Source organism: Lasioglossum baleicum, chromosome 13 (genome assembly GCF_051020765.1).
Source record: "Lasioglossum baleicum chromosome 13, iyLasBale1, whole genome shotgun sequence".
In the NCBI taxonomy this organism is placed as follows: Eukaryota; Metazoa; Arthropoda; class Insecta; order Hymenoptera; family Halictidae; genus Lasioglossum; species Lasioglossum baleicum.
In genome coordinates, this window is record NC_134941.1 from 8,048,070 (window position 1) to 8,069,678 (window position 21,609).

Consider the following 21,609-nt stretch of genomic DNA (forward strand, 5'->3'; position numbering starts at 1 on the left):
CAACCTCTATGTTTGAACAAATACTTATTCCTAATGTAAGACTAATAAAGATACTGTGGATCTTCAGATTGCAAGACACAGGAGCGAATTAAAAATTTCTTCCTTCTTTTAATTATCCGATTAAATCAATCTTCTATTATGTCCACTGCTTTAGATTGTGCTTACCCATTTTTGTCATAAATGCATAAAATCCGCAGCCTATTAATAATAAATATTAATCTACTCGTAATTATACAACTTCACACTTCCTTTTCTTACAAACGTTCACACATATGCACACAACTCTCTCGTGGCTTTGACGCCACTATAGATGCGTTTGATATTAAAATTTATCGAGGCGTCGTGTTGTGTCTACTTTCTCTGGCACGTGGTCGGCAGCCGTTCCGCGTGTTAGGATGGTCCGATCAAATAACGTTCGAAACATTTTCCGTGACATGGCCGAACAATGGCGCCGTTTAAACGGCGGCGTATGAATCCGACCGGGCCGAGCCGGGCTGGGTCGGGCCGGGTCGCGATGAGCACGCGATAAAACCAATGTCGACAACGTGTTTACAGTTTTATGGGGTGTCGGCTAAATGCAACCTGGTGTACAGACCTTAATAACTCTGGCGCGATACGGGAATAGAAATACGGCCGAAATTTACTGGCGCGCAAGTATTTCCGGTCTCTATAAACGGCGAACGCGAGGGCGCGCCGAGGAATTTACATCCGACCGGTTTAATTGAATCGTTTAATGTTTGAGGCTGTTTGGAAAAGTATGATCACTCGGATCGACCCCCAACCCCCCTGTAAAATCCCTCATAATCCTGATGCAGTTCTAGGAAACATTCATCGTAAAAAATTCAATCGAAAGTACCAAATTCTTATACGCGAATCTGTGTTCTCGAGGAATGAGAATCGTGATGTTTATAATTATTTCGTCGTTTATAAGTATTTTGGTATGCATCTTTTACTGATGTGTGCGTCAGATTTTTCTGATTGAAACGATACCCAACATGACATAGCTTGCACCGTGTATACCTGTTTAATCCATGATACAGTAGAACCTCGATTATCCGAACGGAACAGTGAAATGTATATTCGAATAAATAAAATATTAGGTTAAATCTGTATTGATTTTTCCAGTAAACAGTGTCGCATATGAATCGCTTTTCACTGAACAATCTACCAATCGGATAATGCATTCGGTTCGAATAATAGAGATTTTGGGTCATTCCATGCCGAATCGATCACTTTTTGCAGGCACCATCGCCGATTTTGTTCTAACTGAAATATGTTGTAGTCCATGCGAAAAATTAGGGGGAGTTTAAGTCATCATTTTGCCGGTTTCGAATTTTTTTGGAAATGGCAGGCCTTCAAAGTTTTCAATTTTTGCCCATTTCGGCGAAAACGGGCCTCACTTACGAATTTTTATCTCAAGCCATGCGCTACACGGCGTCCTTTACCAGCTCATTGTGACGCCAATTTCAAAGATACCATCTTGTTCAAGGGCTCATTTTGAAGGGGAAACTTCAAGAAATATAACCATATTTTTTTCAAAATTTAAATCACTCCGCCCCATCATCGAAAAAAACCCAAAAGTATAATTTGTTTAAATTTTTCGACATTATAAAGTTGATTGTCGAGGTTGAAAAAATTATTTTGTAATAGCCCAATCCATTCCGAATAAAACAAAAAAAATTTAACTCAATCGGACAAACCGTTCTTGAGATAAAAATTCGTAAGTGAGGCCCGTTTTCGCCGAAATGGGCAAAAATTGAAAAATTGGAAGGCCTGCCATTTCTAAAAAACTTCGAAACCGGCAAAATGATGACTTAAACCCCCCCTAATTTCGCATGGACTACAACATATTTCAGTTAGAACAAAATCGGCGATGGTGCCTGCAAAAAGTGATCGATTCGGCATGGAATGACCCTTTAGCAAATACTATGTTCGTAATAGTGTCGCGTTTGGACTCTTCTAAACCAGAGAAATGTAACAAATATGTCAATAAATATTCCGCCAAAAAAGTAATAAAGAACAAAGAAATTGTTACATTGGATTAAAATTGTTCCGCCGATATTATTTAATCCTACATATCATGTTTGAATAAAATATATTTCGGGTTTCGACGAGAAATTTTGATTTCCCCGGTGGTAGGAAATTGCAGGGACACCCGGTGAATCGAGTATTCGCGAGTGATTCGCCGTTGCGATTCGCAGGAGCGGCGAAATCTACACAAAGTGCGGATTGAACGCGATCGACACGTTTCCGCGTCGCGGAAAGGACGGGGAGCGGACCCAAGAGCGGTTTCACCGCAGTTCGAGGAGCAAGAAACTCGTAGTTGGATCATCCGTGGATGCATTCTGTAGATCAGAACCGCTTGACAAACCTCGCTTCACACTAGACTAACTTGCCCCGGCGCGGAGCGGCGCGCCGCTCTCTTCTATATGATGGCTTTTGCTCATGGCGCTGCGAATAGGACCGCGAATAGAGCTTTTGCCCGCAAAGGCTTCCTCAGTCGGTTGTCGAGCAAGGTCGACACACACGGACAATCACGGGCTTTTGCGAAAAGAAAATCTGCGAATTCAATCGGAAGTCGGCCTCCAATGGCTTGATCAGTTTGCTATATAGTGATGGCGTTGAGGTGTACGTGCACAGTTGTTTTAGAATCTACTGCCAGACACAAAAATATTTATCTATTTATCTGTGTCTTTCATGATAAAAATGGTGTCATACGAAACTGAAGGCAATAGATGAATTTAAATATTGTCATATTATTTTTAATTTATTAAAGTGATTAAAATGAGGCTTTTATTTAACTTCCGTTCCTTACAATTCATTTGGAAAATTTTTATTTTGCATAAAGACCCACGGTGGTAAATAAATAGTAAATAAGGAAGATATCCACTTCAATTTTAAATTTTTCAATTGAGTGGTCCAAGGGGGGTAGAAGCAATCTTTTAACATGCAATAAATCTTTCAGGGAAAATACTAGTGATATTAAAAATTTATTGGACCGTCTTGTAACGTTTTATTTGAGTCGCCCTGTACATTTTTATATTAGTATAAATTTTTGTGTGGTAATTTCGAAGTTTTAGAGTCAATAAAAAATTCATGAGGTTGCTTTCGATTGTAAATAATTCGGAATAAAATTTTAAAATAGATATAATATTTAATATTTCTTGTGTGTACTAATTGAGTGAAGTTGTAATAGAAGAAAAAAAGTGCAGCTTCGCTTTCTCAAGAGTTGCGTAGATAGACCGGAAATAGACTTCTGATAATTTCGTGCAAGCACGGAACGTCAATACAAGCACAGCTTTTTATCAAGTCCAACGAAGTTTCTATTTAATCTTGAATCCAGCGGAGAAATATGTTCCCGTTTAACTTAGATTGATACGTATTAGTCTTTGAAAATGTATATTTGCCTAAACTTCCGGAGTTTACTAATGAGTACGTACACTGTTCAGGAGTATGTACTTCTAAGTACGCCGGAATACACGAGTGTAAAATGTTCTCGCATCAATTATGCTTGAATATGTAACTTGGATATACATGTATGTAAATGAATTGTATAACAAATTTTGTTTCATAAATTTCATGGACACTTAGTTTGCCATTTAACGCAGTTCTAAATAATACCTCTGTTTATGCTTGAATATTGTTTCGTCGTGCTCGGGAAGGGTTTAAAAATGTGTTGAGCAACTCATGTTGCAGATAATATGAGGAAAACTCGCAGAATCTTGGTACGAGCAGAGCTGTTGGAATTACTAAGATTTCAGTGTGAAAACGTAGAGGATTTTCTTACGTTTCTTTTCTATAAGTCGAGTACAACGACGTCCGAGGCATTTGATTTTCTCTTGTCTCAGGATGAAACTCATTTTCACGAAATACCACACCGGGATATATAAAAACACCTTACATTAAGCTTACTCCGAGCTATTAAGTTTAAGCAGCTTCCACTGCGCCGCGCCGGAAAGCTATGACACTAATAGGATGTTCTCGCCTTGCGTGCAATAACAAGCGTGAATTTAGTTGCACTTTTATTAACATTTTGCGCCGGGAACATGAAACTGGACACGTTTTTTCGTTTAGTAAATTGCGTTCTCTCAGTTAATAACAATAAGCTTGTGTATCAAATTCTAAAGGTGACGCAGTGAACATCTTTGGAAAACTTCGATGAAACATTTCGCTGCTTCAAGTTTAGAATTAAATTGTGCTAGAATTTTGATAAATGTCGTTGCTTCGAGTTTAGCTAAGAATTAAATTGTGCTTGAATTATTTATAAATATCGTTTCGTTTCTTTGTGATTGCAGAGATCAGCAGTGCCGGACATTAAGGATTCCCTTTAACATTCGACCGTGCATGTCCGAGTGCGGTGATTCACATGTGAGTTTGCTCTTGGGAATCAACATTTACATTTTGTTTCCGCATACTTTCTTAGACAAACGACTATTAACGTTCGCGATCTATTATCCGGCCTTGGGAAACGTGAAAATAGGAATGTGAGGAACATAGGAAAATAAATCTGATCATCTACTATCAATCGTTCTTTGAACTACACTTCAGCACCTTTATGAAAATTCTGTGGACTATCTTAAAGTATTTACAATTTCCATCTTTCACTGTTCTTCACAATTTTCTAAACACTCCTATACGATTTAATTTCATTTAAAGTATACATTGTTTCTATGAACTTAGTAATTGTATTTTTTATTAGTTTCTTATTTTTTATTTATACCGAAAAATATTGAAAAAATCGGTAATCTTTAAAATAAATTGTAATTTCTTTCGGTTCGGGCCATGACAACGTCCATACTGATTAATAAATAACTTCAATTTTTTTGGGAAAAAAATATATAACTCGTGCAATTTTTATTATTTTTACTTTAAAGAAATCAGACGTGTACTTCAAATGCCAGTAAATACGTGTGCAAAATCTCAATATAAAAAGTTCAATAGATCTCCCGAAAAGAATTTCCAAAAATTCGTTTGAAAAAACACTTTTAAAGACCATTTTTTTTAAAATTCTTTAAAAGTTCAAAACCGGAATAGCTCCTCAAGCGATCGGAAGAGGTACGAACCGCACGATCGCAAAGAATTTTCGCTGGGTGAAAGTCGCGGAGGTAGTTTCGATGTCGAGAGAGTAGAACGGAAGCGGCAAGTACGAAAATGTCATCGCGATTTCCCGGCGGCAGCCACTCGAGCATAATCAACGAGCGGGAAAGTTGAGTGAGTGGGCTAAGAGTGCTGCTTAAAATTCAAACGCGTGCCATACGTATACAAAGCGAGCGACGGGACCTCGTCCCGTCCACTGATTCGTGAACGATGATCAGGGAAACGACAGGGAACGTTTCAGATATAAAGCGGAGGTTATATTCCGTGATACTGGGGGCCGGCCGTGACAGTAAACGCTTTATTACTGCCTCAAAGAGACCGTTTACGAGAATTGCCCGAGCGCTCGCGATATTTTGCACATCCTAACGCATTCACATTATAGAAAATATTTCGGAAATCCCGGACGCGTCGCGTCGTCGCGTGCAATTTATGCGTGCGACGACGCTTCGCAAAAACGACAGCGAAATTCATATCTGTTAGCCGCGCCTTATTCGTTACTGCGGATCTTTCTGCGGAATAAGTCTTCTGATTTTCGATCCCAACAAATGGACGTGAAATGTATTTATTTCTGCTAAATGGTTTATGAAAACGAAAACGATGTGTTCTTTTCATTCGAGTTTTCAATTTTCTGTACGTTCTTTTTGGAAATTAGAGAACTTTTTGCAAAAGCAGTGTCAGTATTTATCTGTTTGGCTTCAAACTTTTTAATAAAATTAAGAATTTTAATTGGAATTTATATTATAATAATATAATTGAATATAATTTTGTGTACGTTCTTTTTGGAAATTAGTGAAATTGTTTGACACCATGTTTCAAGGGTGTAATCGTATAAATCGTGTTTAGTAGAATTTTTACTTAATTTCTCATTATCCGATGATTGTTTTGGACCATTCTTGCATAATACGACTGCATTCATGCATGTTTGATATTGATTAATAAATGTATTGTATATACGCAGTTCTTAGCGAACAATATTACTGTGTTACCTTCGTACCGTTGGTTCGTTTCAGTAACATTTTACCTTAAAATTTGAAATATTAATTTTGGCCAGGATTTCGCCGATTTACACCACCGTCTGACAGGGCTATCGCTGTTGGTAATAAAAACAATAATGCCAGTGCGTTATTGTTAATAATACCTCGGATATCAAAAGTGAATAACGTCGGTGGTGTGCCGTTATTAATATTACGTACAGCGAGAAAGGAAAAATGTCGGTGCGGTATTGTTATTAATATCGCGCCTGTTGGTAAAAGAATATTCATATTACATTACAATCGAATTCGAATTTATTTTTGAAATTTCTCGTGGAGTCGTAAATGGAGATAAATTAATGGATTTCTAACAATTTTTACTCGAAAATGTAAATCATTTTCTTGACCTTGTTTCGATTCTTTAAAAAAGTATTTAACAGAAAAATAACGACAACTAGACTTAAAATAAAATTCGCAGACTTAAGTTACACATTTTGCGGCTCCAAAATAAAAATATTTGTTCATTAAATCAGTAAATGTTATTAAATATTGTTCTACAGTAAATTATAGATAATCATGGATTTTATAACTGCATAAAATACACCGATTTAAGTAGCGAATTATTAGAAATTAATTGCTGGATTGTGGTCACGTATCTCAAAGGTGCAAAATCCCCCAAATCCTAGAATTAGTAATCGTGTTACCACAATTGCCTTCAACTCTGCCCGGTTCTGTGACTAAGTAAATTTGACGATCAATTTGATTCCAATTATGTGTGTCTCTAATTTGTCATATATCATGCATTCAACAATGTCTGCAATACTCAATTGAATACGTGCTTCTTAGTATTAAGTTGCAACAAATAGGGGTGAACTTGTACAGTAATTTGAGGATTAAAACTATAAAAATTATTTCAGAACAAAATAAAATCATTAATTATTTTTGTACAATTGTTTATAGAATAAAACATCGCAATAAAATGCTCAACACATTTTAACAATGTTTCTATGTCAGTTAGAGCACGACAGGACCTCCGAGGAAACAAGTATTTCTTCGATTGCAATTCCCGCAAATTTGTTCATCAAAATGTACATTTGCATGAACACATCCGCAGCCGAGTTGCGAATAATTTAATGAAGCGATGTATCAAAATGGAGTCGAGGAAAACGATGTCGATGCAAATTTAGCATTTGTTTCTGCGGAAACAAACCACTAGGGGTTGAGTAAAAGATCACAAAAATAGATTTACTCTTGGGGTTTCTCGCGAGCCGAACAAAAAACGTCTGTACACCAATTTCTAAAAATCATTCAATATTCCAAACAAGCACAATATTTGCAAATACAATTCACCCTTTTACAGATCAAATGCACCTTTCTGCACTCCGCATTAACATTTTTGCAAATAAAATTCACCCTTTCACAGATCGAATTTACCATTTTGTAAATGAAGAATTTTAGTTTCCTCAGTGCGAAGAGGAGGGTGGGGGTAGGTATAGAAGGTATTTTTTTCTAGGAAATTTAACTTTAGGGGTCGGTAAGGCATAGGGGGAGCTAGAGAGGTGGGAGGAGATGGAGTATTGGATTACGATAGAATGATTGCGCTTTTAATTAAACGGTAGGGTGACAGGAGCGCCCTTCGGCGGGCTGGCCCGTCTTCGAAGGGATTAACTTGCTAAATCCGAGTTATAGTCTTATTGTCGGCCGGTTTCATAAAACGGGGGCGTGCGTGTTGGTCCCGGCGGCGTTAGTTTGCCAATGAAATCAGTTCGCCGCCGTCGCTCTCAAATATTCAGAGTATTTGCCCGAGCCGGTTGCCAGAACGTATTCGACATTGAACCGCGCGGTGAGTACAACGGGTAACAGCGACAAACCTAATTTCGGCGTGCGACGATAAGTCTCCGGTAACTCGAATTAATGCGAACCGAGTGTTATTGCTTTAACACCCTTATTTATATTCATCTCTTGAGAGAAGCCAAGCTGCGGGACAAGCGATGAGACGCGCACCCTTTCCTCTTTCCCGTCGTTGTTACGATGAAAAGCGTATGAGTCCCGGGAACATGAATGCCCAGGTTCAACCGGCTGCTATTCCGTGCGAAACGAAAACAGGAAGATCATCGTTATTGACATAAACCAGCGAAGGAATGTGTTTTATGGGAATCAAAAACCCTGAACCGTGAGCAGAATTTTAATCAACCGGGTTGCTCGACGCTCTCAGATTCGAAAGGAAACATTTGCTTTTACGGGGGCTCGTTGACTTCATTTTGATAGTAAAAAAGTGAATTTATAATTTCATGAACTAGTTAAATTTCATTGATTTTATATTCGACGCAATTCTCAAGAACTCGAGACCAGTTAATTTTGATGAAACGTTTACCAACGTACTGGTTACATTTTCCTGATTAAAATGATACCGAACACGATATAATTCGATGCATATTTACTCGTTCAATTGATGACTTGGTAGAACCTCGATTCGAACTGATCGTATCTGAATTCTCCAGTACCTGATACGCAAACAACACAATTTATTGTACAGGTAACTGTTTTATTTTCCGATCACTGATGTTCAGTTTAATCAGAAAAGTGTCACAAAAACGATGATAAAAGTTTCATGAAAAAATAATTCGTAAATTTCCTCTTACTTCAGGAAAAACACCTTGATAGTTTGAAGTTACAACTCGAAATTTTTCAGAGTCATTGCTAATGACTTGTGCTACAGAATTGTGCGTGTATACTATTATTTTCTGACTCTTGTCACCAGCTGCTGGATAAGATTTCGTGGAGGTACTTCCGAAGAGTTAAACGCGAAGATTGGGCAAACAAAAATCGAATTTTCCCAGGGAAAACAAAAGAAATCGGGTAAGGAAGCTCACGAGAGAGACCGCTCGCTGGTCTAGCTAACAAATTCCATTCACCTTAGGGTTTTCCGGCTCGTCGAGCACGGGATCCCATCGGCGTGGCGTCCCGTCGCGTAGCGTCGCGCCTCAAATATCCCGCGAAAGAATTTATGAAACCGTGGACTCTCTCCACTTCATTCTGTCCCATTCAACGTGTTCGGGGAGAATGGAGGCTGAGGAGAAGAAGAAGGAGGCGAAAGTCGCTCGTTCACCGAATAAGCTTTTCGCGCTGGAGCCTCGGCGTGTGGATATCGGATAATACCGAGGAACGCGGGAAAACCATTGGCCGGGGGGATGGTGTTCCACGGGGTGTGTGCCAGAGGAACCCGGAGCAAAGCAGCCTAAGTGAAACGAATGTCGGTAGTTTCCCGAAGCAGTTTCGGGATGTTGCAACGGTGTCAACTTTGTCCATTAACCATCGATTTCTCTCGGCGCGTTAGCCAACTGGGCTGAAGCGTTTACCCCTTTTCGCTGATAACGGCAACTTCTCGGCCCCGGCTGACAACCTTTACAGTTTCACGCTCTTCCGGGCCACTTTTTCTCTCAATGCCTGTCTGCCACTAGCTCTGGGACGCGAACTTCCCCGAAACCAATTGCCGATCGCTGATGAAACATCGGAGACACGACATTCTTTGCGGACCGTCAATTAATAGGGTACGTGCCGCAAAAATTCACCCGTTTGTGTCCCTCGATGTTCGAAACTTTTATTTTTCTCAATTGTCACAAGCTATTGCTTACGTCAGGACGTGAATCGCTGGAAATTTTCAGGATGAATTGACGATTAATTATCATTAGTCATCATGAAACCTCAGAATTACATTGTCCGGCAAGGGGTTAAGTAGTTAGTCAGTTCAAAAATTTGTTTTTACAGAATGACACTCGTAAGAGTTATTCATTAGATAATAAAGAAAACAGATGTTAAAGACTTAGGAATTCACTTCTCCTCTACCCTAGACTTTTCCAACCATTTTTATCACATTGTCAACTCCGCTTCAAGAATGCTCGGTTTCATACTTCGTTTTTCCACAGAGATTTTCATTCAATTCATACACTTAGGTTGCTATACAATATTACCCTTGTCCGTCCCCAGTTAGAATATGCTTCAGTTATATGGTCTCCGAATAGCTTAAAATACGAAATCATGCTAGAGAGAATACAGCATAAATTTCTTAGGTTCTGTTCTTATAAGATTAATAAACCTATGTCAATCTTTGATCATGATTACTCCACAATATTAAACATTGTCTGCTCGCAGAAGAGTATCCGACCAGAGCTTAATTTTTAACTTAATTAATAACCATATAGATTGTCCCTCTCTCCTTATGCAAATCAATTTTTCTGCACCTGAACGTGCTTTGAGATCTCGAGCAGGTTTGCAAACACTTAAATGCAAATCCACATATGAATTAAAAAATCCTATAAATCGAATTATTGCGAACTCCAACACTCTATACATATAATAGTATATTTTATACCAACAGTTTTTCTTTTTTATGCATGTCCTTTCTTGGTAATTTATGTTAAGTCTTTGTTATATTGTAAACATTTGTGTAAATGGACCTCGGTCCGTTCATAATAAATAAATAAATAATAATAATAATAATATGTGGATCTCAAGGTCGATGAAATACTGAGGGATTGAATGTACAAAATGATATGATTTTATATTGAATCAATATATTCGGCATTATACGACTTATCACTTGATTCAATTATATTTTTGACGAAATAAAATGTTTCTTCCATCTCTGACCTTGTATGACCTTGAAGGTAATTATGTCCAATGAATTTGTTATGGCACACGCCAAATTTTAATATTCGTCGTAACTTCCCTCGGCAATTCTCAAGTCGAATGTGCCTCAATTATTAACCTTTGACTGTCATTGTTCTACTACTAAATCAGAAAATGATGGTATGTCCTAGTTGGGGAATTTCCGTCAGCATTGAACAGCCGAGAATGCTCTCGGCATTGAAAAAATAAAGGAAGCGAAGGTAACGTCGTTTAGAGGATTTGTTGGTCGCAAATTGATCGAATCTCGGGAATTCCGCATCGTTCTGATCGCGGGCAGCATTAAATTGTCGGTCCGAGGGTGGGGGTTACGGTTCTGTAAAAGAGTCGGACAAGGAGGAGAAAGCAATCAAGAGTCAGTAAAATTTGGGGAAACGGGACCGACAGCGTAACGATCAGCCAATCCTGATGAGTAAAACGGTTCCCAGCCATCATCAGGCCGTTAGATTAACGTTCCCGGCGTACCTGGGAACTTCATATTACGTTTCCGGGGTTGTTTGTTTCCTCCCGCGACTCCCGTTTCCGGCGATGCACTGCCTGTCGAGAGTTTCCGCGCGGCGATTTGTCGCGGCTAAATGCAATTGTCCCCTTATTTCTTCGATAATTGTGAAATCGGTTGATGAAACTGGCTGTACGGAGAGAGAGAAAGAGAGAGAGAGAGAGAGGGGGTGGGAGAGGGTGAGGCTAGCGACGACGTTTCCACCGTTTCAGCCCTCGCGTGTACACAAGGGCGAGGGCCGAGAACGAAAAGGGAAAATTATTAATCGTTCGACGGACGTGTATGGAGAGCCGAACGAGTGGGCAATGCGGCAAGCACTTTTAAATTGAAAACCGGGGTTAAATCAACCCCTCTCGTTCACCGTTACCCCACCAGCTTGCGATTTTTCGTCCACGTCCAAGATATTCTCCATGCAAACCCTTAACCCTTCGACGCAAATCGTTGTTTATTCTTCCACCTCTTCATTCGCTGTTGGAGGAAGTCATCTAACGCTGGACAGCACTTAAGGGGTGCACCACCATGTTATTGAATGAAATAAAAAGTTTTCTTCTTCAGCAATTGTTAGATGAAATTAAAATATCTTTTTAGGGAATATTTAGCAACTTCTGGACTTTACTTTCACATTTTACCACGTTTTTATTAGCTCGCTTTCTTGTTTGTCTGTTTGTTTGTCTGTTTGCTTGTTCGGTGACAAATTTTGCAATTGATTTTAAACTAACTTCCCGATGAGCTAGAGGCTTGAAATTTTTAGCATAGCTCAGAACTGGATGTTTTCGATTATTTGAACTTACAAAATGGCGACGCTGTACGATATTGTATGTCACGTTCAATGCGCTCTTCATAGATGGCACTCAGCATCACAAGTTATTGAAACATAGAATGAAAATTTTTTTAACCGACTTCGAAAAAGGAGTAGGTTACTCAATTCGATCTGTATGTGCCTTTTTTTTTGTTTCGCTTTCTTTCTATGTATGTTCATCGATTACGCCGAGATGGATGGACCAATCGAAACGAAACCTTTTTCATTTTGTAGGGTATGTCTCCCGATTGGTCCCTTGAAAACAAATTTTGCATTTTTTCGTTCTTTGCGGTTTTTATTGCAAATAACCAATAAGACCGAAAAACCATCCTACGGTGTTCTACAAATTCTGCTCGTTCACCTAAAAAGTGTGAAATAAAAAAATTTTATAAAAAAAAATTAAACCGACTTCGAAACGCACTAAACAAATGGACTAATAGGTATGAAATAATTTCCATTTTATTTATGTGAATATATACACGAACTTGAATACAATACAATCTTTTCGGAGGCGGCGCAAAATTGAAAATTTTCGACACGGGAAATTACGAAAATCCTTAAATTCTTCTACATGCTTTCACATATTAATGTATCTTCTCCTCCCACCTACTGATTTCCAAGTTCACCATAGTCCAATGAAATCATAATCAGCAACATCTGTCATTTGGACAATTTTCAATTTTGCGCCGCCTCCGAAAAGATTGTATTGTATTTAAGTTCGTGCGTATTCACATAAATTAAATGGAAATTGTTTCATACTTTATAGTGCGTTTCGAAGTCGGTTTATGTACGAAGTTAATCATAATATAGTTATCCAAAAGTAAGTAAATGGCGGATTACAAAAATTCAATATATCAATAAAATGTATTTTTACGTTCGCCGAAACGTCGTCGTAGCTTCTGTTGACATGACTGTAGAAAATTAAAAAATTTTCATTTGCAGCATCAATTCCTTGTATTGTCTTCGTCTTAAAGTGCACAATTAATATGACATGACAGAGAAATAAGAGACAAGCGGGTATTTTTGCAGGCGGGAGCGTCAGTTCTGCAAATCGAGTTCCACGAATGCTTCTAAATATTCCTCCGGCGGGTATCGCTGGGCGCCTATCGAAGTTCCGAAGGCCGATCGTCTGAAAATTAGCAAAAGTTCCCTCTCGATTCCTTTAGTTAGATAAACGAAACTATTCGCGCGCCGAGCCGGTCTGTTTCGACGCTTAACGAAGCAGTCGTGCGTCTTAGCTCGTTAAAACTCGGACGGGTGTAACGATATTAGCGAATTTCTTTCGTTCGTTTATCCCCCGTTTCTCCCTCCTCCATCTTTCTTTTCCTTTTTTTTTTCTCTGAAACAGATTTAATGAACTCTCGCGAGAAGTGCGCGGGGCCGATTCTTTTAAAAACGAACTCGGTTTTAGAGTAATTGAGCAATCAGTTTTAATCAATCTTGCGTCGAATCAACCCTCCCACCGACGAGCATCTCGAGGGCGAATCTCGCGTGATAGGCGGCACGGGAAAGACGTAAAATTAAATAAGCTTTACCCGAATCACCGTGACAAGATCCTATCGCGCACGTCGCCAGCCCGGATCTCTCCACTTCTTCGGCTAGACACTTATCCCCGGCGAGTATGTAATTCTGCCCGGCGAAGAATTTGCATTTTTCTGCATATGAACGCTCCTTATCTCGGGACCCGGCCCTCGTGACTTGTCCATGTGCTCTGCACCGAAAAAGGGCGTCTGCTAATTTTTATATCTCGCCGCCCATCGATTATCATTTTATAAATTTGCTCTAATACAGTCAGCCTGCAACATAAATATCTTTTGCATCAATTTGCAAAAAGTAGGATCCAAAAATTCTTTCATTTCATCATTACATTGAAAAATGTTTTCAATGTCCCGCTATTTTCAATGTCCCGCTATTTTCAATGGCACTCACTCAATTCTATTATAAATGCATCAAGACAAACAAAAATAGAGATCGATTATTGAAATAAACGTCCCAGATTCTTCAAATTCTCTCACTTTTTATTGTTCGACTTCTACCACGTCAGATTCTCGGAAATAACTCGATCTTTCTCTGGACCAGCAATCTTGTTAACTTGAAATTTGTGTTGGCCATAAAGAATTCAATAACTTACTACATTTTTTAACCGAGCTGGAGTTTATCTTGGGAAATCGCTTATGAAATGAACAACGGTTTCTCCAAGAGCATCATTTCCTGACACGTGTGCCGATTGATCGAGCTAATCGAGGAACATTAACCTTACGCGCGTGCTTCGGCTTTGATCCCTCAGTGGATGAGCTGATTCATCGCAGCGCTAAACTTGCAGGAAACTTGTTTACGATGTTGATCAAACGGACAAAGGCTCGAAGGCAGTGGCTGCGATGGCTGCCTGGGCAATAATAAAATGCACTGGTGTACAATAAACACCTAAACCTTTCCCTTCCATATCTTGCCCTTTCACTAAAAATTTTAATCTGTTCCCCAAATTCAATATTCTGGATTATTTTACATAAATGAGAACAAGAAAGAATTTCTCCTAATTTTTATAGCCAGGGCGTTATAGGAGTGGTTTCGAATAAATATTTATCTGAAATAGTTATAGGAATAAATTTTTTCTAGTTGAATATTTTATTTGGAGGACTATTTATTATTCGTAACAAATTATTCTCTTCATTTAATCGAATAAATTCTTATTTGATTAAATATTTTGATTAAACATTGCGAGAAATGAAAATTTCATTTGTTACTCTTATGAATTATCCAAAGAAAATTTGGATTAGCAATGTACAGTGACTAATTTTTTAAACACTGGACCATACGATTTGAATTTTTTTGGGAAGTTAGAGCAATCAGTTTACTACATGATGTGAAATAAATTTTTTCAAAGATTATAATTGGTCAGAATTGGCATTTCACAACTCTTTCATGTGGGTCTATATTGAAAGTTTAAAATATATGTTTTGTAGATCTGTGTCGATTACGCTACACTAATTCTTTTCAATGGCAAAATTGTCAAAATCAAGTGGCAAGCACCGCAAACTTTAGCCAGTAAGAAATTTTCCATCTGGTTCGAATTAAACCTATTGAACCCGCGCTGGAAATTCCGTGTCCTTGTTCCTTTGATTCGCGATCTCGCCGGTGCAAGAAACATTCGATCAGAGCTCCTTCTTCCGAGGGGAAAGTCACTGACACTCCGCAGAAAGGCGCAAACAGTTTCGCAGCTCCCTTCGCCGAAATATTCCTCTCTGAGAATATTTCCTGGGGCGTCGTCGTTTCTTCGCGCCAGCGGAATTATTGACAAACTCGACAAAAATCCCGGCCCCCATATCGCGACGACGACGGGACGAAGGAAATTCCGGAACTTGTTACCGCCCCTCGTTAGCCCGCAGTTTCATAGCAAGCTATGAACTGTAACGAATATTCTTTCGTTCACGGTGCATTTCGAATTCCCAAGTCAAGCAGCCGCTTTTCCTCAAACGAAACTTTTAATCATAAACTTGGTGCGCGTTTCGAAGCTGCTAAAAAATTTTCGTTCGGAGGTTGATTCACGGGGTTGCGACGACGCCTTCGAAGTTTTCCGGGTTTTCTAATTAACACGATTTGGCGGGATAAATACAAGATCCGAATAATCCAGTGCATTAAAAATTGCAACATTTGCCTTGTTTATTGTTTATGTTACTAGGAGTTAGGATTTTTCTGTTCTTGGTTCGTCTTCTACTTCTTTCCGTCATTAAAAAAAGAGCAAGAATTCGTGAAATGATGTACCTCTTCCAGAGGAGCGATTCCTGTGGCCATTTGAAGAAACTTTTTCGTTTGCGAAAATGTTCTCCGCGGCTCCGTCTTCGAGTTATTAATGAAAAACATTGAGGAATCAGAGCGTGACTACTGTGGGCGGAGTCGCCAGGAGAACTCGCGCTCTGATTGGTTAGTTTATTTCCTTAATAACTTCTAAACAAAGCCACGTAGAAAATCTTCGTAAAGGGAAACGTTACTCCAAATGACCTGAGGAATCCTCTCAAGGAAGTATATTTTTGTGAAATTTCTGTAGACGAACAGTTTCAATTTTGCATAAAAATTCGCAGCCTAACGATAAGATTTCCACGTCGGAATTAATAAAAACGGTATGAAGGTATTGAAAACGAGGAGATAAGTTCGAAGGACAGATTCCACCTGGACGGGGTAATCTCGGCGTCGAGCCGGAAATCAAATGTCCTCGTTCCTTTCTTTCTCCTCCGAGAGCGTGTAAAAATTCGACGGATCAAATCCGGAATTGCATATCGAGTGATTGAAAACTTCTGAATGACAGTTCCAGAATGCGTGGTAGTTCCCGGGACTGACAGCGGGACATATATTACCGGTGAAAGACGCTCGCTATTCTTCAGAATGACTGGCCTCCTTCCATCGAATGGTGACCATCAGACACTCGAGATTGGTACTCGTAATCCATTGATGTATCTATATACATATATATGGGTATATAGTCCGCTGAGAAGGCTGGGGAAAGGATCAAACCGCGTTATCCAATTTCATTCTTCGATCCGGCGGTCATTTCTTGATGAATTAAACTAGGATTTCGATGTTCCGCGCTCGCGTTTCATCCTCGAAACGAATCTCTCTTCCGGTTCTTTCCTCCGCCTTTGCCGACGATATCAAATATTTTCGCGAAGTTCAAATTGATTGAAGTTAAAGAACACCCCCGGGGAAAGTAAATTAATTACAGCGGCGGGCTCGCGGACCCCGGATTCTTTTTTACTTTTTTTTTTGCGCACTCAGTATTATTCCAGCACTCTCGCGTGTTTCGGAATTTATGCTGCTCTTTAACGGCCCGCAAAGTGGCCGGAAGTGAGTTGCTCCGACATGCTCTAATGGCATTAACGGGACCGGAAATATTGTGATTGGTCATTCGAAAATTGGGGGCGGTCTCGGCAAACAATCTTCCTGATTGCGTGCTCCCCATTTTTATTGTGACATCGTACACTCGACGGATTGGTCTAACACTTGGAAAACATTTATTCGTTGTATGTACGATATTCATTTCGAGACAGTCTTTGTGTGTGGCGGTTCGTACAGTTTTCGAGGGTTGGAAGTAGTTTCTTGCAGAGAATTTAAGGTAATAAGGTAATAATAATTAATTAAAAAATAGCGAGAATTGTATGAAGTATTTTTATATCAAGTTCAATTATATATTAGCCATTGTTGTTTGCAGTAAAAATTGAAGATTATATAGCATGTAATTAATAATAAAATAACAACAATTATAATTATATTAATTACTCCTGTTTGTATGCATTCGTGTTCTATTTTTAAAATGCTTCTGCCAAAACTTTCAACAAATTATTATATGTATATTGTCAAATAAAAGTGGAAGATTGGATACATAATTTTGCAACAACATAAATCGAACACTCTGTATACAGCATTGAAGCGACAACTATAAATACCTGTCTACGGAGAACACGTACGTACGTCACCAAAAATGAGTAGAATTTAATTAGTATAACAGTGTGACGAAATGGAAAATTTTCTAGATGATACAGAAGGATCCATTACCAAGTCAGGTTAATAAATACAGAGTACCCGTTGATCGCGCGCGTTATTCGTAACGAATAATAATTAACAAATTGCCGACAACCCCGCGGCCTCGGCATAGTTAATCAACCCGAGCCGCCAAGAGCACGCTACGTTAAGAACATTTGATATTTTCAATTTATTAACGAACCGGTGATAGGGGTGTGAGAAGACAAAGGGGGTGCGGAGAACCGGGGGGCTTGTGTACGCAAAGATGGCGTGTAGGTGATTGATGTTTCTGCGGGGGTTACGTAGATGACTTCGACTCGAAACATGCAAATTTAACAGGACTTATCCAAACTTGGCCCAAATTGATGGAATAAAGTTAGACATTAAGTAAACAAAGTAGCTTTACGCGCGGCGCGTAAAGTTTACGCAAATTATAGCGAGCAACCTTCCTATTATGCGTTGCCCCGTCTGTTTTCAAGTAAATTAACCCCGTCGCGATGGGGGTGGTGGGCACCCGATGATTACAGGTATGCAAAAGTTTCGCTGCTGATGCATAGGTTTCCCGTGGCCAGCCTCCTTTAATATCATTTTCCAATTGGCGCGTTGAAAAATCTCGTTTTCTGGAGAAAATTCCAAAGATTTATAAATATTGTAACGTTGTTTCAAATGTAACAACGTCATTAAGGGATGAAATCAATTTGTAACTCCAGCTTCCCATAATTGATATGGAATATTTTTATTTTGCATAATGATCCGTCATTATACCGTCGTATTTGACTGATCATGAATGCATAAAATCTGCATTACTCATTTGGCCATTTTTCATGGGAAATATATTTAGAATTGCATTTCGGAATGCAAGATCTCAACAATGATACTTCTAATGGAAATAGCACCGGGGAAATTAAAAAACGATTTGCGAAAATTAATTTCAACAGACATGCAGCGAACTGTTCGTTCGCTGATCACCTTATTCGATATCTCGACCAGCGATTCTATTCTTTACCGTCCTTCGATATTTTCCGAAAGTTTCCGCATTGAATTTTGCACGGGGTACACGCCACTCGTTATTAAACGTTTTTCCGCGGCGCGGAATCATTAATCATTGCTCGCTAACGCGAGCTATTAACCCTTAATTGAGTATGTAATTCCGCGACCCGCGGCTGAACCGCCGCCATCTTTTTTTTCACCGTTTTGCACACTTTCGAAGTTATCAAACAAAACAGTTTAATGAATATCGTATCTGCGCCGTTCGCACGTAATTAATGCAAATTGATCTTTAGCTGCGGTTCAGGCGATTTTATTCGCAAAATCTGGATGTGGAATAGTCACGGGCAATTAACAACGCTAGCAAATAATTATAGATAAAGCATATATTCGGTGCAGAATTAGTTATTTTCGATTTCGAGGCGGAATTAAAATTTTATTTCAATTAATTACGGGGTAGTAGCAGTCACAGTCGCGCCAGACTGATACTTGTCCCCTCTACGACGCTATTCCCCCACACTTCCACCACGGTCCGGTCACGTGATAACACTGACAGAGGAAGGGTAACTTTTTCCCCTAAATTAGAGTCAATTCCCTTGATCTTATTTTGATCACTATATTTACACTACATTACACAGCACACCTACTCTGCCGGAAATGTTAAGTACAATAAATAATAATAATTAACTAAAAAAATATACTTGTAGGAACTTTAAGACTGTGTTTCCAATATTTATTCTAAAAAAATTCTTAAAAGTCACTTGTTCTCATTGTCGTTCACAAGCCTCCCTTAAATTGCAAAAATGACGGAGGGATGAGGGTTAAGTTGCTTCCGTCGCAAGGATATTTCTACTGGGAAAGCTGACCACAAGTTCCACCTCCCGAAACGGCGATTAAATTGATGAAATTGCGTGGGGGTTGCGGCCGGCCGGGGGTTGTCGGCAACCGGTATCCAGGAGGCACGTGTCGCCGATGAAACGTGAATTTGGGAATGCACATAATCGAGGACGGGGTGCGAAGAACGTGCACACGCACCTCGGTCCTCTCGGGTTGCTACCGCCACAGTGCGTTTCTGTTGCTCTCTCTCTCTCTCTCCCTCTCGTGGCAATATAGTCTCCGGCGTGCTCTCGCGCCCCCTACGTGACCGGATTGCGGGTCCGGCCGATTTGAAAGAATTGCGAGTCCATCCACGTAACATAAAATATAGTAAATCGGGCAGAGAGTAATGCCTAGCTCGTAAATAACATGACATATGTTCGTAGAAGGCACGGCTGGCATGCACGCGGTAAATCTCCCTCCCGTACGCGATCGATATAATGGCGGCCGATTGCAGCGTTACGCGCGCGTGCACCGATCGATCGAACCGAACCGAACCGAACCGGCTCGGCAGCCGAACACCTTACGCCGATACTTCAAAAAGTTCCGTGGACTTGAAAGCTGCCAAGGCCCCGGACCTGCACCGATCAACGTCAAGTTTCCGAGACGTTTTGCGGCAAAACAGGGCTTCCGCCTCTACGTCCACCCTCCATCCCTCGTCGTTACCTTCTTATTCCACCACCATGCCCGTCCTCCAGTCGGTTTTCTCGCTACCCTACGTCGACCCCACACCTTGCTTGTTTCCGGCGGTTACTTACGAACAACGGGAACCGTGGCTTCCGTTTAAACTTTGCCGCTGCTTTCCAAGAAGTTGCGCCCCCCGCCGATATTCAAATATCGATACGCCGCGCCGCGTCGATTATCCGCGCACCGATTATACTGGGCGAACCTCCCAACATCGAATAACTTCTGAATTATGCGTCGCACGAAAGAAAATATTTCTACAGGTTTCATGGGGTATTTTAGGGGCGACATGATATGGTGTACACGACTTCTTTATGAGTGGACGCGTCAAGGACTTTCGAAGGTCAACTTTGATTTTTTAAATGGAGTCGTATATTTTTTGATGCAGTTTGTATTCTCTGTGAAAAAGTATTAACACATGCGTACGCCTCAAGGACGTACGGAGGTCAACTTTGATTTTTTAAATGGAACCCTTTTATGTGCACCAATTGATGCAGTTTTTTTATTCTCCATGAAAAAGTATTAGTCCATGTAAGTCAAGAAATTATTAGTTTAGCAGAGATATTTTAATGTATACATATACTCGAACTGTCGTACTCGAATACTGATAGTAATTGTAAGTGTTGTTCAATTGATTCACGATTTATGTCACGAACATTCAGCATTTACAGCACATTAATTTTGTCAGGGATTAAAATTTATTATTTGCGGAGTGTCTTTTCTTTTATTTGCCACGATCGATGGCTTATCTTGCGTATGCAGATGCATACATGTTCGCTCAAACCTGTCGAATGTTGCTTCTTCGAATATTCATGAGAACTGAACGACTGTTCACGGCGAATTGATCGTTCGATTCTCTTCCATGGGTTCGCGAAACCGAGGATCGAAACGAGAAAATTTCGCACGGTGATTGGTCAATATTTCCCAAGCAACGATTCCTCCAGGACCAATCGTGATTCGAGCCATTAATTTCTGACCGTTGATGAAGTCTTATTATCTGTACATTAGGTAGTAATCCTGCATCTGAAAATCCCAAACATATCCCCTGATCATTTACCTTTAAACGGTAAATCTCTGTAAACATCAAGTAGGATGTTCATTCGCAAAAATAAAAATGTTTTCTTACAGTAACATTGATATTCAATATCTTTTTGATTGTTGTGACAAATACTAAATACTGTTCAACAAGCAGAACTAATTCACGGTATCAACTAAAAAAATTTTCATTCACAAAAATAAAAATTTTTCATTCGGTTCATTGATATTCAATATGTTATTGATTGTTGTGACACAAATACTGAATACTATTATAATAAGAATTAGATAAAACACAAAATTGTAAAGACAGATAAACATGAGTCCAACCGCTACATAATTTTTGCCACTTTAAAATTATGAAAAGAGAAGACACATTTTCATTATATTTCTGCGGAGAATTTTTATTTTGCATAAAGATCCGCGGTCTACTAATTATACACGGTGTAAAGCATCGTTAT

The 21,609-nt window shown here is 39.5% G+C and overlaps 1 protein-coding gene across 1 annotated transcript in view; it reads left to right on the forward strand.

Annotated features, from left to right (window-relative positions):
* Positions 1-21,609, forward strand: part of LOC143214746 (uncharacterized) — a 446,535-nt gene that overhangs the window by 99,501 nt on the left and 325,425 nt on the right. The window contains exon 2 of the mRNA XM_076436114.1: positions 4,296-4,368. The gene's annotated coding sequence lies outside the window, so the exon portion shown is untranslated. The remainder of the gene's footprint in view (positions 1-4,295; positions 4,369-21,609) is intronic.